The sequence below is a fragment of the Spinacia oleracea genome, chromosome 1, assembly GCF_020520425.1.
Source record: "Spinacia oleracea cultivar Varoflay chromosome 1, BTI_SOV_V1, whole genome shotgun sequence".
NCBI lineage: Eukaryota > Viridiplantae > Streptophyta > Magnoliopsida > Caryophyllales > Amaranthaceae > Spinacia > Spinacia oleracea.
The window spans coordinates 89,323,188-89,342,134 of record NC_079487.1 but is presented as its reverse complement, the minus strand read 5'-3'; positions in this window follow the sequence as shown (position 1 = coordinate 89,342,134).

Genomic DNA, 18,947 nt, shown 5'->3' with positions numbered 1-18,947 from the left:
TGCTTGATATAGAAACCGTACAATATGCCTCTTGGGTAGAATTGTTTGAAATCAACGTTTGTGTGTACAATGTTCGGCCTTGCTAACTAGGATATTGACTTCATTACTGCAATTATTAGCCAACGGGAACTTCTTCCGTCGTTCCTGAAAGCACGTTCCATGCTAAGACTTGATGAAATTCTCCGCTCCGATGGAAAAGATGCAGCCCATGCTGAGTTTGTAGCCCAAGCACCTGCACCACCACCAAACAATCAACCGCAGGCTCCCTTGACCGCTGGCATAAATGACAGAGGGGGAAGGAACAATCGAGGCAGAGGCAGGGGCAGGGGTCGTGGAGGAGGCCGGAATGACAAAAACAACCATGACAATCACACTGCCACTGCCAATTATCAACCACAACAATAACAATGGCCATGACAAAACAATTGGGTTGGCCAAATCAACAAGGAGGTGCACAATAGTGGCAAGGGAACAACAATTGGGCATGTCCACCGTTCCCTTACCCACAACAACACGGGCAACATCAGCAAGTCACTTATGCACGTGGACAACATCAACAAGGCTTACTTGGGCCCATTCCACGGCAACCAGTAGCCCAACATCAGGCTTACCCGACCCATCATCAACCATATGGCCCACTAATGACCCCACTAAGCTCGGAACGACTTTCTGCACCATAGAGCTTCAAAATCCCGATGACTGATGGTACATTGACTCCAGAGCATCATCTCACATGACTAATAATGCCGGTACACCCTTACCCCTTTTTAATTTGATCACTCATAATCATATTTTAGTTGGTAACCGTCATCGCATTCCAATAAAGGGTTACGGCTGTACATATCTCCCCCACCCGAAACCCCCCACTTGTCCTATGTGAAGTTTTACTTGCTCCACAAATAATAAAGAACTTAATTTCAGTCCGTAAATTTACAACGGACAATTCTGTATCTATTGAGTATGACCCTAATGGTTTTTCTGTGAAGGGCCTACGTACAGGGAGGGTCATAACGAGGTGCAACAACGAGGCAAATCTCTACCCAGTCATCACCAAGCCAAACCCATCCACGTGTTTTGCCACCACCCTTACGACGGTTTCTCCATCCATCTGGCACAGCCGTCTAGGTCATCCCGGAGCATATTCTTAAGCTTTCTTAGGAGTAATAAATTTATTGACTGCAATAAGGAACCTAACTCTGATTTGTGCAATGCTTGTCAATTGGGAAAACATTTCGAACTTCCTTTTTTATGATTCAAATAGTAATACTAGTTCCGCTTTTGATATTATTCATGTTGACTTGTGGACTTCCCCGGTCCGAAGCGATATTGGTCACAAATATTATATGGTGCTTATTGATGATTTTACTCATTTTATTTGGACCATACCTCTAGTATACAAGTCTCAGGCCTACCGATCATTCTTAAATTTTCGCAAATATGTAGTAACTCAATTTGATCGTCTTGTCAAATCTTTTCAAAGTGACCACAGTCGTGAATTTAACAACAACCCATTAAAAAAAATTGCGTAGATAATGGCATGATATTCCGTTATCCTTGCCCACATACATCTTCCCCCAAACGGTAAGGTCGAGCGCATGATTCGCACCATAAATAATATCAGTAGAACTCTCCTTTTTCATGCCTCTCTTCCTCCTAATGTTTGGGTACATTCACTTGAGACGTACAACCTACCTCCTAAATATATTGCCAACTAAAGTTCTAAAAAATACAACCCCAACCACGACTCTCTTTCACAAAATCCCCTCTTATGATCATATTCGGGTTTTTGGGTGTTTATGTTATCCAAATATTTCCGCCACAACTCCTAATAAATTATCCCCAAGATCCATTCCTTGCGTATTTGTGGGATATCGTATCCGTCATCGAGGTTACAAATGCCTTAATCTCTCATAAAATAAGATCATAATATCTCGTCATGTAACCTTCGTAGAATCTACTTTTCCATACACTTATTTGGGGAAATATAGGCTAGCAGATTATAATTTGTTGGGCTTTGATGATCGATCACCCCTGTTGACCCATCAAATAATGTTCCATGTCAGCGCTGCCCCACTCACCAACTTAGTTAATCCCCCAATCCCTATCTCTCCTTCCCCTTCCCATGCTACTGGATCTAGCCTAGGAAAAAGGGCCAATGACTCCCTGTACCCCTCCCCTCTTGTGCAGCGTGAGATTTCCCCCTCCCCACCTCCACATGCCAACTCAAGATCACTGCAAAGGCCCACTACCTCTGAACACCCACCCATAGCTGTCCCACGGTACTCACCTCCACCCATGAGAGGTGCTCATCCCATTACTCAGACCATTCCTCCCCCTATATCTCCGCAAATGCAAACCCGAGCTGGCCATGGGATTGTCAAGCCCAACACAAAATATGCCATGTCACCCCTAACACAAGGCCCGACTCCATATAAATCACCCATTCCCAAATCACACTAACAAGCTTTGTCTGACCCAAATTGGAATGTGGCAATGAAAGATGAATAGGGTGTTCTTATTAATACAGGGACATGGGACTTAGTTCCAAAACTACTGGATGTTAACATCATTAATTGTTTTTGGTTATTTCGGCATAAACTAAAGTCTTCAAGTGATCTTGAACGACACAAGGCTCGTTTGGTTGTTAATGGTAGTGGTCAGGAAAAAGGTGTTGATTGTGATGAGATATTTAGCACGGTAGTCATAACCGGCTATTATACGTATTGCATTGAGTTTAGCTATAGCACGAGGGTGATCTATTCATAAATTAGATGTGAAAAATGCATTCCTTCATGGAGATCTTAAATAGACTGTGTATATGAGTCAACCTTCGGGGTTAGTTGATAAGCGTGTTCCGAACTATGTATGTCTACTAAAGAAATCTCTTTATTGTCTGAAACAAGCACCCCGAGCTTGGTACCAACAACTTGCTCATTTTTTGACACACATTGTGTTCATCGGCGCCAAAAGTGATCGACTCGTCATTATTTGTGTTTAACAAAGGCAAATATACTGCCTTCTTATTACTCTATGTCGACGATATTGTTTCGGCATGTTCCTCCAATGCTCTATGTGAGCATATTATCTCATTATTGAAGTCACAATACCCAATGTATGACTTAGTCCCATTAAATTACTTTTTGGGTATCTCCGTTACTCGAACTTCTACTCATATTATCCTCTCACAACAGAAGTATGCACACGAAATTTTGGAACGTGCATGTATGGGAAATTTAAGTCCGCAGCCACTCCTATAGAAACTAATTCCAAACTCAGTGCAGATTCGGGTCCTCCTGTTTCGGATGCTACTTTTTACCGCAACTTGGCAGGTACTCTTCAGTACTTGACCTTTACTCGCCCTGATATTTCATATGCGGTACAATAAATTTGTCTTTTTATGCATGACCCCAGGGAGGAACATTTAAATGGATTAAAAAGAATTTCGCGTTACGTTCAAGGTACTGTTGATCATGGTTTACATTTATATCCTTCTGCACCAAGGGGTTTGATCACTTATATTGATGCAGATTGGGGCGGGTGTCCTGACACTCGTCGATCAACTTCCGATTATTGTTTTTTTCTTGGAGATTATTTAATATCTTGGTCGCCAAAACGTCAGCCTACCCTTTCCCGATCAAGCGTAGAGGCGGAGTATAGAGGTGTCGCAAATGTTGTCTCAGAGGCATGTTGGCTCCAAAATTTGATTTTGGAGAAGCGCATTACATCAGGCTACTTTGTTTTTTTTTTCCCTCCCTTTTTTCTCTCTCTCAAACCTTAGCCTCTGTTAATGAATTTTGGAAGAACACGCCTTTTAACACTGTAACGACTAAATCTTTTTTTTTCGTGTTTATTTATTCGAGAATGTTTATTTTTTAAATTTCGAATAACATTTCATCCTTTGAGATATAGAAACCTTTATTTTTTGGAAGACATGATTATATCAAGAAAATTTTCTTTTTCGAAAGACATGAATTTTTCTTTTTGATGAAAGACTTTTTTTCTTGTAGTTTTTAATGTCAATGATCGCCAATCCAATATATTGCCGCAAAAGTTATCAATTTTCCGTATATAATTAGATGATATAAATTACGTACCCTCGTGACTACAATAAATCTTTAGATTATCTCTCTAAAAAAGTTTTATATTCAAGTAACATTTGTTAGGGATGTCCCACATTACAAGAACATATCTTCGCTACGATCCCACACTTCCTAAGTTGCTTCTCCTGATTATTGGTTAAACCATAACACCTTGACAATCTTAATATCATTGGTTCGCGTACTACACCCCTTGCTATCTAGGATTTTCACTGGTCTTTCCTTGAAAGAAGAACATTGGTCTAACTACATGGTATCTGGTTGCAAAACATGCGAATTTTCTGGGATATAATACCTTAATTGTGAGATACGAAACATGTCATGCACTCGATTTAAATCCATGGGAAACACTAACCTATAGGCTAACTTTCTAACCCTTCTAAAATATCATAGTGGCCTATATACTTGGGGTTTAACTTTTATTTCTTTCCAAATCTCATAACACCTTTCATTGGTGAAACTTTGAGCAAAACCTTATCACCCACTTGAGTTTCCCCACCCCTGCGCTTTAAATTCCGCATAACTCTTTTGGCGATCTTGCATTGCTTGGATATTTTAATGAATATCCCTTACTCGATTCATTGTGTCCTCGATCATTTGAGGTCCTAACTCAATTGTCTCATTAATGTCGCTCCAACATAGCGGACTCCTATGTTTTCTTCCATACAAGGCCTCAAACTGTGCCATGCCTAAGCTAGCATGGTAATTATTGTTGTACGAGAATTCAATCAAGTCTAAAATTTCTTCCCATCCTCCTTTAAAATTAATGACACACGCATGAAGAATGTCTTCAAGTGTCTTAATGGTCCTTCATGTCTGTCCATCTATAGCAGGATGAAACACAATACTCATTTTCAATGTCGTACCGAAGTTCTTCTGAACGCTCTTCTATAAGTTTGAAAGAAACCTTGAAACTCTATCTAAAATAATATCCTTTAGAACTCCATGTAGTCTCAAACCATAGTTGATGTAATACTTATAGAAAGTTGTTCCATTTTCCAGGTCTCCTATATTAGTATAAACACTTCTCACTTGGTCAATCTATCCACCACAACTCATATGGTCTCATTTCCAACTTTTGACTTAGGTAAACAAGTGACAAAGTCCATTGATATGCAATTCCACTTACAACTTGGAAGCTCAAAGGGTTGAGTCTTTCCTTGTGGTCTCCTGCTCAATTTGACTTTATGGAAAGTCAAACACTTAGCTACAAATTTTGCTACTTCGTTCTTCATCCTAGGCCACCAACTACCTTATCTAAGTCCTTATAAATCTTGTCACCTCATGGGTGCACATAATATGGTGTATTCTGACCTTCCTTCATCAACTTATCCTTCAATTATTCACACTTTTGAGGTACCCACCACCTTACTTTCTATCTCAAACTACCATCCTCGTGGATCTTGAAATCCGTCTCCTTTCCTTGCGATATTTTACTTGATATATTCTCTCTAACTTCACATCTCCAGCCTGGTTCTCCACGCTCTCATCAAACATTAATGGTTGAATCGTCAAAAAATTAATCATTCCCTCCAAACATTCTCCATTCACTTTTAAATTCAATCGTTGCATATCCTTGCACAATTCGCCAAAGACAACTACCGCATTCACATTGTGTAGACGCCTATATTTGACCCTTGTCCCGTAGCGGAAAATTTGATGATGAAACTATAACCTGAAGGAAATAATGCCCTTGGTCCAAGTATGCATTCTATGTTAAAGTCTAATAAATGCGGTTCAGTATTAATTAACAAGTTAATAATTCAGTGAGATCAAGTGAGCTGAATGCCTAGCTAGAGGCCGCTTCAGTTCAAGTGGAATTAAAGATATTAATCCACAGCTTACTCTTGACTGAACCCGTAGGGTCACACAAATAGTACGTAAACGGATCAAGTATTTAATAGCATTAAATACTCCATCTATGAATATTCGGAACCGACGGATCTTGGTTTCAGTGGGAGCTAAGATCGTCACAGGCAAGAAATGAATACTCCGGAAACGATGATATTGCCGGAAACGGAAATATGGATCGTATCGGAAATATGAATATTATCCAAGTCGTAGATGTTGCCGGAAACGGAAACATGGTACGTATCGGAAAATATTATTGGAAATGGAAATATTACCAGAATCGGAAATATTGCCGGAAACGGAAATATTGTCAGAATCGGAAATATTACCGGAATCGGAAAATAATTCCGGAAACGGAAATATTAAATATTTGTTCGAAACGGAAATTAATTCCGGAATCGGAAATATTAAATATTGTTCGTATCGGAAATAGATTCCGGAAATGGAAATTTAAACGAAAGCGTATCGTACGAATTAGCATCGGACGAGGCTTGCCGGACGAAGGCCCAGCACGAAGCTGGGGCCATCGCCCAGCAAGCATGCGCGCCACAAGCCCAGCCAAGGTAGCGCCCAGGCCTACCGCAAGGCTGGCCCAGCGCGCGCCAAGGGCCACGGATGCGTGGGCCGTGCTGCGCGGGGCTGCTGCTCGCACGCGCATGGGCAGCCCTTGTGGCTGCCGTGTGTGTGTGAGTTTGTGCTCATGCGTGATTCCTGAATCTACAAGAGTCAGTGTATGATTAAATTTCTATTCCTAATTGGATAAATTAATTAAATAGAATTCATGTAGAATTCTAATTTCAATTAATTCGTATCCTACTAGGATTACGATTCCTTTTCCATAACTCTATAAATAAAGGCCTAGGGGTCATAATTTATACACAAGTTTCAAAGTATTCAAAAAGTGAGTTTTTGAGAGAAAATTAAAACACACATCTTGCCCATAAAGTGCCGAAATTTTCTAGTACCTTAAGGGCGATTCTAGTTGGTCAATCTTAAGGCGGATCCGGACGTGCTGTGGACTATCTACGGAGGGACGACACTTGGAGTCCTAAAGACTTGTTCTTGTTCGGTTCGGGCGCAGCTAGGGAGGGCACGCAACAAAGAGTATGCATCTAAATTATGCTATATGATTATGTGTAAATAATATGTTGTCCTGGGTTAATGGTTGTTTCCGCATGATCTATGTAATGTCATATGTATCATAACCTAACAGTGGTATCACGAGCCCCTTATTATTTTCATAATCTAAATTGCATGAACATGGTTAAATATTACAAATTTGCAAGAATTAAAAGGGGTGATTAATTTTCGTAATTGTTAATTAATTGCAAATTGCGTTTATTTAATTATACGTACGCAGTTTTTCGGCAGTTTCTTCGTTACTCATCCGAATTGAGTGATTTTTGTGTCAATTCCGCATGTAAAAGGCATTCTAAAATTTTGACAAAAATAGTATTTTTCTGCCGAACCCAGAATTCTCAAATTCGAAGCCTAACTATGACTTTTCGAAGGTTTTAGTTTTTCGAATGCAAAATTTCGTAAATTTAAGATGTTAAATTAAATATTTGCGATTCTTGTTGATAAATCTTGAATTTTTGATTGACCTGCTGCATATGTTTAACAAGTTTGAATGCCTAGTCTTGTTAATTATGCAATCTAATTTGTAATTATGATTAATTTGTTGAAAATTAGAATAATTTAGAATTAATTTGATTTTCATAATTAATTGTAATTTAATTAGAAACCTATGATTAAAAACCACCATAAAAATTGTAAATTTACGATAAATTTTAAATTTTTATGACCTAGACTTGAATCCATAACAATCGGAAATCAATTGGATAATAAATTTTCGATTTTTTCGCCCTAAAATTATGAAATTAATAATATTTATTAATTTGTCATTAATTTTAAATATAAATTTTAAATTTATATGCGATTCGTTCATATAACTTGCACGCACGAAGCAATGGACGCTTCGTGTTACCCTTAAGGGGTGTTGTATAATGCGGGCATGCGACGACGAGCAAGGGAGCTCGTCGCCCGTGCGGCACGAATGCAATGAGCAAGGGCGTAGTGCACGAGCACAAGGCAGCAGCCCTGCCTTGTGTCGTGTGCCACGAGCAATGAACGAATGGGCATGGGCGAGGGGCGAGCCAAGGCAGTCGCGTGTGGGCAGCAAGCGAGCTGCGCCACAACGCGCGCTGCCTCGCACAAGAGCGCGCAGCCTCGCGCGCAGCGAGCGCAAGCTCGCGTGCCACGAGCGCTGCGCCCAGCATCACTCGCGCGCGCCAGCGAGCGATGGCTCGCGCCAGCGAGCGATGGCTCGCGCGCACAGCGCGCGATGTCGCCCGCCCAGCGAGCGATGTCGCGCCCCAGCGAGCGATGTCTCACGCGCACAGCGAGCGAGCCAGCGCGCCCAGCGAGCGATGTCGCGCGCCCAGCGAGCGATCTCGCGCGCGCGCACTGCGAGCGATAGCTCGCGTGCGATGGGGCGCTGTGCGGAGGCTTGCGATAGGACAGCAGCAGCTATGCGACGAGCGCATGTGCTGCGCGCACATGGCCAGCAATGGCTGTGTGCGTACGGCCCATGGGCGTGCAACGCGTAGGGTGTTTGCGTTACGATTAGATCGTTTTGAATAATTTGAAAATTTCAGTTCACGTAATTTTAATTAATTTTAAAATTAATAATTTGAATTAATTTTTGGATTTTAATTTTGAATATTATAATTATAATAAATGGAATTTATTCTAATTATTTTACTAAAATTAAAATCATGAATTAATTTAAATACGACTGAAATTAAATTAAATTTTGGATTCAATTATAAATTGATATGAGCTTTAAATTTTAATTAAATTTGTATGTTTCCGGTTGGACTAGAAATACATTTTTATGTTTAAAATTGGTAAAGCATATGAATTTATTGGTTTAAGTGGGAGCGCTTTTTAGTCATAAACTCTTGATTAGGTCTACAAATCCTTAAGGTTAAAACAACTTGATTAGAATTAATAAGGACTGAATAATTGGTAGATTATTGGTGCCCTTGATTAATTGCTGCAAATGTTTACGTGATGCATAATGTGTTTTACTAACCAGCTATGTGGGCCATTCATGATAATGAATGGGTGAATGGTATATATTGTATATGTACTGTTTTGCAGGTTATGAAGTGACTAGTATGGCCCAAATAGGATAGAAAATATGGTCTGCGTACCATTAATTTGAATGTAATTGGTCTAAAGTACCAAAGTTATTTTTCAATTCGAATATGGTCTGCGAACCATCAAATAGTTGTAATTAGTTATAGCTTATCCTATTTGAAGAAAATGGTGCCTCCCACGGAGATTTTCAAGACAGACTTTGAAGTCAAAGCTTCAAGATGAAGTCGGGCCATACTAGATCACAAATATCTTATGCATGTTTTAAGTTATTTACTGTTTTAAATATGTCTTAAAATGCATGAGATCAAAAGCTTGATTATGTTGCATGATTAAGGATTTTAGTTCACTTAAAATCTAACCAACATAGTAAGAGCCTTAAGTTCCAAACTTAAAAATTGAGTTAAAAGGTGCCATGCCAAAATATACACTTGCTTGGATATCCTTTACATCAATCTAGTAATAGTTTTCGCTCAGCGAGGTGTTACTTATTGGTCCTAAAGGGGCAAGGTACACAAATAATTGTGAGTACATGTTAGTTTTGGTGAAACTCAACGATATAAGTAAGGAGTCCTTTTATGTCGTGGCAAATTCGATAGGTTTACCTAATAAGTTCTTAGACGTACCTATCAACCAAGAATAGTTTCTAGACTATTAGCAAAAGGCTTTTGCTTACCTAAGATGTTCTAGGATTAAGTCGACAAACTGTGCTTAGTTCTTCAATGATTTTAGGATCTTGGAATCATTTTATTCACACCTGCCGGAACACATAACTTGAATAAAATGCTTAATAAACATTGAATTATGCATGAATGCTAGAATTTAAGTTTATTAAGAGGAACTGTGAATGGTTATTTATTTGTTTATTCTTTTCAATTGTAGTTTTTAATATGGCAAACAACAATCAAAACATCATCATGGGTTCTGAGCTTATGGTCAAGCTGAACCTGACAAATTTTCTTGAATGGGAAGCTAAGCTAGTTGAAATAGTCAAACTCAATGGACTTGAGTATGTACTGTCACATCCCATGCCAAGCTACTATGCCAGAGACATGACCCCTGAGAGATTTTACGCCTGGGATGCGGATCTCAAAAAGGTTATGAGTCTCATGCTGAACAATATCCCTGATGATTGGGCTAGAAGGTTTGTAGCCTATGAACCTTTTACGCTCATCAAGAATCTGAGGGATATCTGTCGTGGAAGTACGGAGGACAGGGACCTGAACGTCCATGAGTTGATTGAATCAATGTCTGGTCTAAAGGTTAGTTCTCCCAACAGGTGTTATAGGATGGAGGTCCAAGAAACACATGTTCAGCTCCTTCGCACTAAACAGAGGGTAGGCGTCCCACTGAGGTTCCATGTGGATCTTATGTGTTCATATTTTGATCGCCTAAGTCTACTAGGAACACCAATAAGCGAAAGGATGGTAGTCTCTGTCTTGCTCAATTCACTACACAGTGGGTTTGGTCGCTTCAAGCAACAATACCTAAGTGAACCAAGAGAAGAAACAGTTGCAGAATTTATTCACCTTGTCAGAAAGGCTGAAATAGTACTGGACTGTGAAGCCAAAGATTTACTCAAGGCTAGAAAGAGACCATTCAAGAAAGGTGGAAAGTCCAAGGGCAATGCTAAATCAAAGCAGGACAAGTCCACATCAAGCTGTCTTTATTGTGATGGAATAGGCCATTACAAAAGAGAATGTCCAAAGCTAAAGGAAGATCAGAAGAACGGAACAGTCGTTCCATCTTCAGGTATTTTCGTTATAGACTGTATACTTGCTAATTCAACTTCTTGGGTATTAGATACAGGTTGTGGCTCACACTTATGTTCCAATCCACAGGGACTAAGAAGAAGTAGAAAGTTAAGCAAGGGTGAAGTCGACCTACGAGTGGGAAATGGAGCACGGATTGCTGCATTAGCCGTAGGAACTTACTATTTGTCGTTGCCCTCCGGGCTAGTTTTGGAACTGGAAGAATGTTTCCATGTTCCAAGTCTTACTAAAAACATCATTTCAGTTTCTTGCTTAGATGCTAAGGGATTTTCCTTTATAATAAAAGACAATAGTTGTTCGTTTTATTTTAAAGAGATGTTTTATGGATCTGCTAGATTAGTCAATGGACTTTATTTATTAGATCACGACAAACAAGTATATAACATAAATACCAAAAAGGCCAAAAAGGATGATTCAGATCTCACCTATCTGTGGCATTGTCGATTAGGCCATATAAACTTGAAACGCTTAGAAAGACTTCAAAGAGAAGGAATTCTAGAACCATTTGACTTAGAGGATTATGGTAAATGCGAATCATGTTTACTTGGCAAAATGACAAAGCAAACTTTCTCTAAAGTTGGAGAAAGAGCAAATGAACTATTGGGTTTAATCCATACAGATGTATGTGGACCAATGAGTACAAATGCTAGAGGTGGTTTCAGCTACTTTATCACTTTCACTGATGACTTCAGTAGGTATGGTTATGTCTACCTAATGAAGCATAAGTCTGAATCCTTTGACAAATTCAAGGAATTTCAGAGTGAAGTAGAGAATCAATTAGGCAAGAAGATCAAGGCACTACGGTCTGATAGAGGCGGTGAATATCTGAGCTATGAATTTGATGACCATCTGAAAGAATGTGGAATTCTATCAGAATTGACTCCTCCTGGAACACCACAATGGAACGGTGTGTCAGAACGGAGGAACAGAACCTTGCTAGACATGGTCAGGTCAATGATGGGTCAGGCCGAACTTCCATTAGAATTTTGGGGACATGCACTAAATACAGCTGCACTCACTATAAATAGAGCTCCGTCTAAAGCTGTCGAAAAGACTCCATACGAATTATGGTTTGGAAAGCCTCCAAATGTGTCTTTTCTTAAGATTTGGGGATGTGAAGTATACGTCAAACGATTAATTTCAGACAAACTTCATCCAAAATCTGACAAATGTATCCTTGTGGGCTATCCAAAGGAAACAAAGGGGTATTACTTCTACAATACATCTGAGAACAAAGTGTTTGTTGCTCGAGATGGTGTCTTTTTGGAGAAAGATCACATTTCCAAAATGACAAGTGGGAGAAAAGTAGACCTCGAAGAAATTCGAGTCGAACAACAAACTCTAGAGAATGCTCAAGATGACATTCAGGATGAAACTCAGAGATCTTTAGAAGAATCTGGTGAGAATCATGGTCAATCTAGAAATGTTACCCCGCGTAGATCGCAAAGATATAGATCTCAACCGGAAAGGTACTTAGGTATTTTGACGAACGAGAGCTATGACGTTCTATTACTTGAAAGTGATGAACCTGCGACTTACAAGCAAGCTATGACGAGCCCTAGCTCCAAGCAATGGCAAGAAGCCATGCAATCTGAATTAGACTCCATGTCTGAAAACCAAGTATGGGATTTGGTCGATTTGCCAGATGGCTACCAAGCCATTGGAAGCAAATGGGTTTTCAAACTGAAAAAGGACAAGGATGGGAAACTTGAAGTTTTCAAAGCTAGATTGGTTGCAAAAGGTTACAGGCAAGTCCACGGTGTGGATTACGATGAAACCTTTTCACCAGTTGCAATGCTAAAGTCTATTCGAATAATGTTAGCAATCGCTGCATATTACGATTACGAAATATGGCAGATGGATGTCAAAACTGCTTTCTTAAACGGCGTTTTAACAGAAACTGTGTTTATGACACAGCCTGAAGGTTTTGAGGATCCAAAGAATGCTAAAAAGGTATGCAAGCTAAAGAAGTCAATCTACGGATTGAAGCAGGCATCCAGGAGCTGGAATATACGTTTTGATGAAGCAGTCAGTGACTTTGGTTTCATCAAGAACGCGGACGAATCTTGTGTATACAAGAAGGTCAGTGGGAGCAAAATTGCTTTCCTAGTATTATATGTCGACGACATATTGCTTATCGGAAATGACATTCCTATGTTGAACTCTGTCAAGATTTGGCTTGGGAAATGTTTTTCGATGAAGGATCTAGGAGAAGCACAGTACATATTGGGCATCAAGATTTACAGGGATAGATCTAAAAAGATGATTGGACTTAGTCAAAGCACTTATATCAATAAGGTGCTTGATAGGTTCAAGATGGCGGACTCCAAGCGAGGCTACCTACCCATGTCTCATGGAATGACTCTAAGCAAGACTAAGTGCCCAAAAACACTTGATGAGCGTAGACGAATGAATGGGATTCCATATGCATCATTGATTGGTTCAATAATGTATGCTATGATATGTACACGCCCGGATGTTGCGTACGCACTCAGTGCTACGAGCAGATACCAGTCAGACCCAGGAGAGGCGCATTGGACTGCTGCCAAGAACATTCTGAAATACCTGAAAAGGCACAAAGATGACTTCCTGGTCTATGGTGGAGATGATGAATTAATTGTTAAAGGCTATACGGACGCAAGTTTCCAAACCGACAAAGATGATTTCAGATCACAGTCTGGGTTTGTCTTCTGCCTCAACGGAGGAGCAGTAAGCTGGAAAAGTGCTAAGCAAAGCACCATTGCGGATTCTACAACTGAAGCGGAGTACATTGCTGCACATGAAGCAGCAAAGGAAGCTATATGGCTAAGGAAGTTCATAGGAGAACTTGGTGTAGTCCCCTCCATTAAAGGACCAATAGCCCTGTATTGTGATAATAACGGAGCTATTGCACAGGCAAAAGAGCCTAGACACCACCAGAGAGTCAAGCATGTACTTCGTAGATTTCACCTTCTACGAGAGTTCGTTGAAAGAAAAGAAGTCGAGATAAGCAAAATTGGAACTGATGACAACATATCAGATCCATTAACTAAACCTCTGCCGCAAGCGAAGCACAACTCGCACACTGCAGCTATGGGAATCAAGCATATTGGAGAATGGCTTTGATGTCTCTGTTTAATGTTTTAAAGTTTTAGAGTTTAAATCTTTGTAAAACATTATTGGTTAATCATTCACAATAAATGAAAGAAATTCATTTTTCCATTTAATTTGTGGTTTATTAAATGATGAGTCCCTTCAACTTGACGATATATTCAAGATAGACTGTCAGGACCAGTCCTGTGACTAAGAAATGTCTATCAAGTGAACTTGAATGTCAAAGGTTGAAAATGGTCCCTAATCGGAGTTTTCTATAAAATTGGACGCATAGAAAACGTTAGACGATTAGAATGCAAGATGACTAGTAGTTCTGTTTCTTGAACTATGTGGACATGGCAATGTCATAATCATTTGCATAGATACTTACTTTGGGAAGACTAGTATCGGACAAGACCTATGAAACTTTACTGTAAGAGATGAAAATCTGTCATGAGTAAATTTCATTAAATTATTAGACACTAAATCCTCAATACCTGAGTGATTTGAGATTACTTGTTTGAGAACTGGTTGCTTTGACGTTGACCAACCGTCGCACCGTAAAAGGAGGCTATAAAGGCAACACTCAGGTAATCACCTATCAAACGAAGTCTAATCTCAAGATCGCAAGATTGGGATTGTCCTCCCATAAATCGGGATGAGATGCTTAAAAGTTGTACAAGGCCACTCGAAGAGCTAGAAACTGTGAAATGCATGGCCGTGCTCGGATGAATCATAGGCTATGATTATCTGTTTATTTGATCAGTTGAACTCTGAAACCGAGGAACACCTCTGGACATAATAAGGATGACAACTCTTACCTTATGTTCAAGAGCAAGCATCGAGCGACAAAGGAATTAGGAAATGCACACTTGTCCCTAAGGACAAGTGGGAGACTGAAGGAAATAATGCCCTTGGTCCAAGTATGCATTCTATGTTAAAGTCTAATAAATGCGGTTCAGTATTAATTAACAAGTTAATAATTCAGTGAGATCAAGTGAGCTGAATGCCTAGCTAGAGGCCGCTTCAGTTCAAGTGGAATTAAAGATATTAATCCACAGCTTACTCTTGACTGAACCCGTAGGGTCACACAAATAGTACGTAAACGGATCAAGTATTTAATAGCATTAAATACTCCATCTATGAATATTCGGAACCGACGGATCTTGGTTTCAGTGGGAGCTAAGATCGTCACAGGCAAGAAATGAATACTCCGGAAACGATGATATTGCCGGAAACGGAAATATGGATCGTATCGGAAATATGAATATTATCCAAGTCGTAGATGTTGCCGGAAACGGAAACATGGTACGTATCGGAAAATATTATTGGAAATGGAAATATTACCAGAATCGGAAATATTGCCGGAAACGGAAATATTGTCAGAATCGGAAATATTACCGGAATCGGAAAATAATTCCGGAAACGGAAATATTAAATATTTGTTCGAAACGGAAATTAATTCCGGAATCGGAAATATTAAATATTGTTCGTATCGGAAATAGATTCCGGAAATGGAAATTTAAACGAAAGCGTATCGTACGAATTAGCATCGGACGAGGCTTGCCGGACGAAGGCCCAGCACGAAGCTGGGGCCATCGCCCAGCAAGCATGCGCGCCACAAGCCCAGCCAAGGCAGCGCCCAGGCCTACCGCAAGGCAGGCCCAGCGCGCGCCAAGGGCCACGGATGCGTGGGCCGTGCTGCGCGGGGCTGCTGCTCGCACGCGCATGGGCAGCCCTTGTGGCTGCCGTGTGTGTGTGAGTTTGTGCTCATGCGTGATTCCTGAATCTACAAGAGTCAGTGTATGATTAAATTTCTATTCCTAATTGGATAAATTAATTAAATAGAATTCATGTAGAATTCTAATTTCAATTAATTCGTATCCTACTAGGATTACGATTCCTTTTCCATAACTCTATAAATAAAGGCCTAGGGGTCATAATTTATACACAAGTTTCAAAGTATTCAAAAAGTGAGTTTTTGAGAGAAAATTAAAACACACATCTTGCCCATAAAGTGCCGAAATTTTCTAGTACCTTAAGGGCGATTCTAGTTGGTCAATCTTAAGGCGGATCCGGACGTGCTGTGGACTATCTACGGAGGGACGACACTTGGAGTCCTAAAGACTTGTTCTTGTTCGGTTCGGGCGCAGCTAGGGAGGGCACGCAACAAAGAGTATGCATCTAAATTATGCTATATGATTATGTGTAAATAATATGTTGTCCTGGGTTAATGGTTGTTTCCGCATGATCTATGTAATGTCATATGTATCATAACCTAACATAACCCACTTATCCAACGTTCTTTTGATTAAGCGAACAAGCATCCCTACAACTGGCTGAAAAGATCACCCGGAGCAAAGATTTTATTTATAGTAATTTCCAAAAACAGTAAATGCGAAACCAAGTAGCTGCTAAATATAAAACCCGAACAAGATAGATTTAATTTTTAATTTGTCAAAGGCTACAATTGCATGCTAATTATTCTTTTACAAGAGTTAAAAACGTAAACATGACAGAAACTCGGAATTAAACCGAAGGATCTAGAAATCACGCAACATAAACCTATCAGCGCTACAATTTCTAGCGCTTGCAGGCAGACGTGAGTAATTTCTAGCGCCTGCCACACAGATGTGATGGGGTCAAAAAGTGATGCAATTTATAGATGCACAACCTTTATTTTATCAAGAATGGGAGGCGTACTATAGTTGATTCTCATATATTCCCTCATATGTCGTGGAAATCGATTAAGGAAGGTATCTTATCATGTCTTAACTAGTTCAATGGAGCCGCCATATAGTTTTAGCCTACGCATTAAAAGAAACTGACAAAACCCTGTCTTTGTGATACAAGAGTACAATAGATAAATATACAGAGGCTCAAGTATTTGATCACAATATCAATTGGTTCCCTTGTGATCTCAAATGAAAATCTCCCCAACATATATCCGTAGAGTAGAGCTTGGTATGAGGGGGTCAAAAAAGTAGAGTGATGATTATTCAACGAATTTTCGCTTGGATATGGAAATCGTTATTAAGTAAAGAGGGACTAACTGGGTGGCCATACCCTCATTTTTACTAGATCGTGGAGTCATCATTCAGTTTTCAACGACAATGGAGAAAACTGACAAACCTAATTATTGTGATACGCAAGTAGCAGCCGAAACTCAGGCTCATGTATTTGATCACAACGGCCTAAGGTTCCCTTGTGATCCTTGATTTAGAGATCGCTAACATACATCCGTAGAGAAGAAGATTGGGAGTTCGGGGGACATTTTCTAATACGGGGAGTGCCCAATATTTTCCCATGTTTAATGCATCGTACCAAATACAAGAAAGAGACATGCGTTAAATCTACACTATTACTATGGATTGATTTTAAATCACAAGTATTAACTAGGTAATGTCAAAAGGGTGTTTTAGATTGATTTAAGGTACTTAGCAAGATCAGAATTGTCTAGAATATCTTCATAAGTGTGAGTAATAAAGCATATTATGTGAAAATATTTATAGGATGATGAATGAAATAAAAGGTAATGCACGTTACAATATAGTTTTGGCTATATTGCGGTTCTTAGGAACATATACCACTTGTCTTTGCTAGATCACCTTTTATGCTTAGAGCTCCTTAATGACTGATTGATTATCCCCGAGTCTTGGTGCGGATCCTCCAGAGTGTCCCCTTAGATTTTCTTAGTTTAGGATAGGAATCCGGCTATAGTGTGGCCTAGGAATAGAGCGATTCAGGTATAAATATGGGCAGAGGTTTGATAACAAGAGTTAATAAGGATAGGGCGATTAGGAACGTGAGGACGTGTTTAAACTTTGGTTAATACTGAAGCTTAGGGTTTAGTAGAAAATGGCTGGTTAAAGATAGAGGTACGAAGAGTTTGAAGTTCGCTGAAATTAAAAGTCGGCGCTAGAATTTTCTACCGCCTGCCTGGCTAGCGCTAGAAATTAATGGCGCTGGCCAGGCAGCGTCAGATCTAGTGAAATCCATGTCAGCCTTGGAACATTCTAGAACTTTATCCATGCTCTTGATTGGGTGAAACAAAAATTGCAGCGCGAAAAGAGAGTGGCGCTGGAGTGCAACGCGAGAATCTTTTATCGCTAGCCTTCATAGTGTTATAAACAACCAGCGTTGGCTATTTGACAGACGCAAGTTCTAGATTCTTCCGATTTATTCCAAATTCTATCTATTTTCTTACAGTTTTAACTCTTCTAAAAGGCTAATTGGAGTGAAGTTTTATCTTTTAGTCAATATCTATTTTGCTCGATTTCTATATTTAGTAGCTACTGGGAATGGTAGTTACTATAAATAATAGTTACTATAAATGGAAATACTATTTCAGGGATCATTTCGTTCAGCTGCAGGATGCTCGTTGATTAATCAGAAGAGCGTTGACAAGCGATTTTTGGTTTCATCATCGAACTTTCCGCTTCGGTCCAAGGGTCAAATGTAGGCGTCTACGCTTGGGTTCGGGGGAAAAGTTACTAATAAAGGAGTGCCCAGTATTAGCCCTAGGTGGTCTTTCTTAGTCCAAAACTTCCTGTCACGAATCAATTTAGGGGTATGCGTTTTACTACATTGCTAATCTGGATTGATTTTAATGCTAAAATAATTAAACTAACAATATGTCAAAAGGATGATTTAGGTTTATTTTAGTTAATAATATGCCAAATAATATCTTATTAGGCGTGATAATTTTTTCAGATTATACTAGAAATTTATAAGAGGTGATGAAATAAATTAAAAGAAATGCACTTTAAAATATAGTTTAGGCTATATTGCGGTTCTCAGGAATATACCACATGTCTTTGCTAGATTTCCTTTTAGGCTTGGAGCCCCCTGGTGGATGACTGATAGATTCTGGTTCTTGTCTTGATTCCTCTAGAGTAACCTTACTACTAGTCTAAAGTCCCAGTTAGATCCCCAGTATTGGCTAGAGATTTTACTTACAGGCCGACTTAGAAATAGATAAGAAGTATAATAT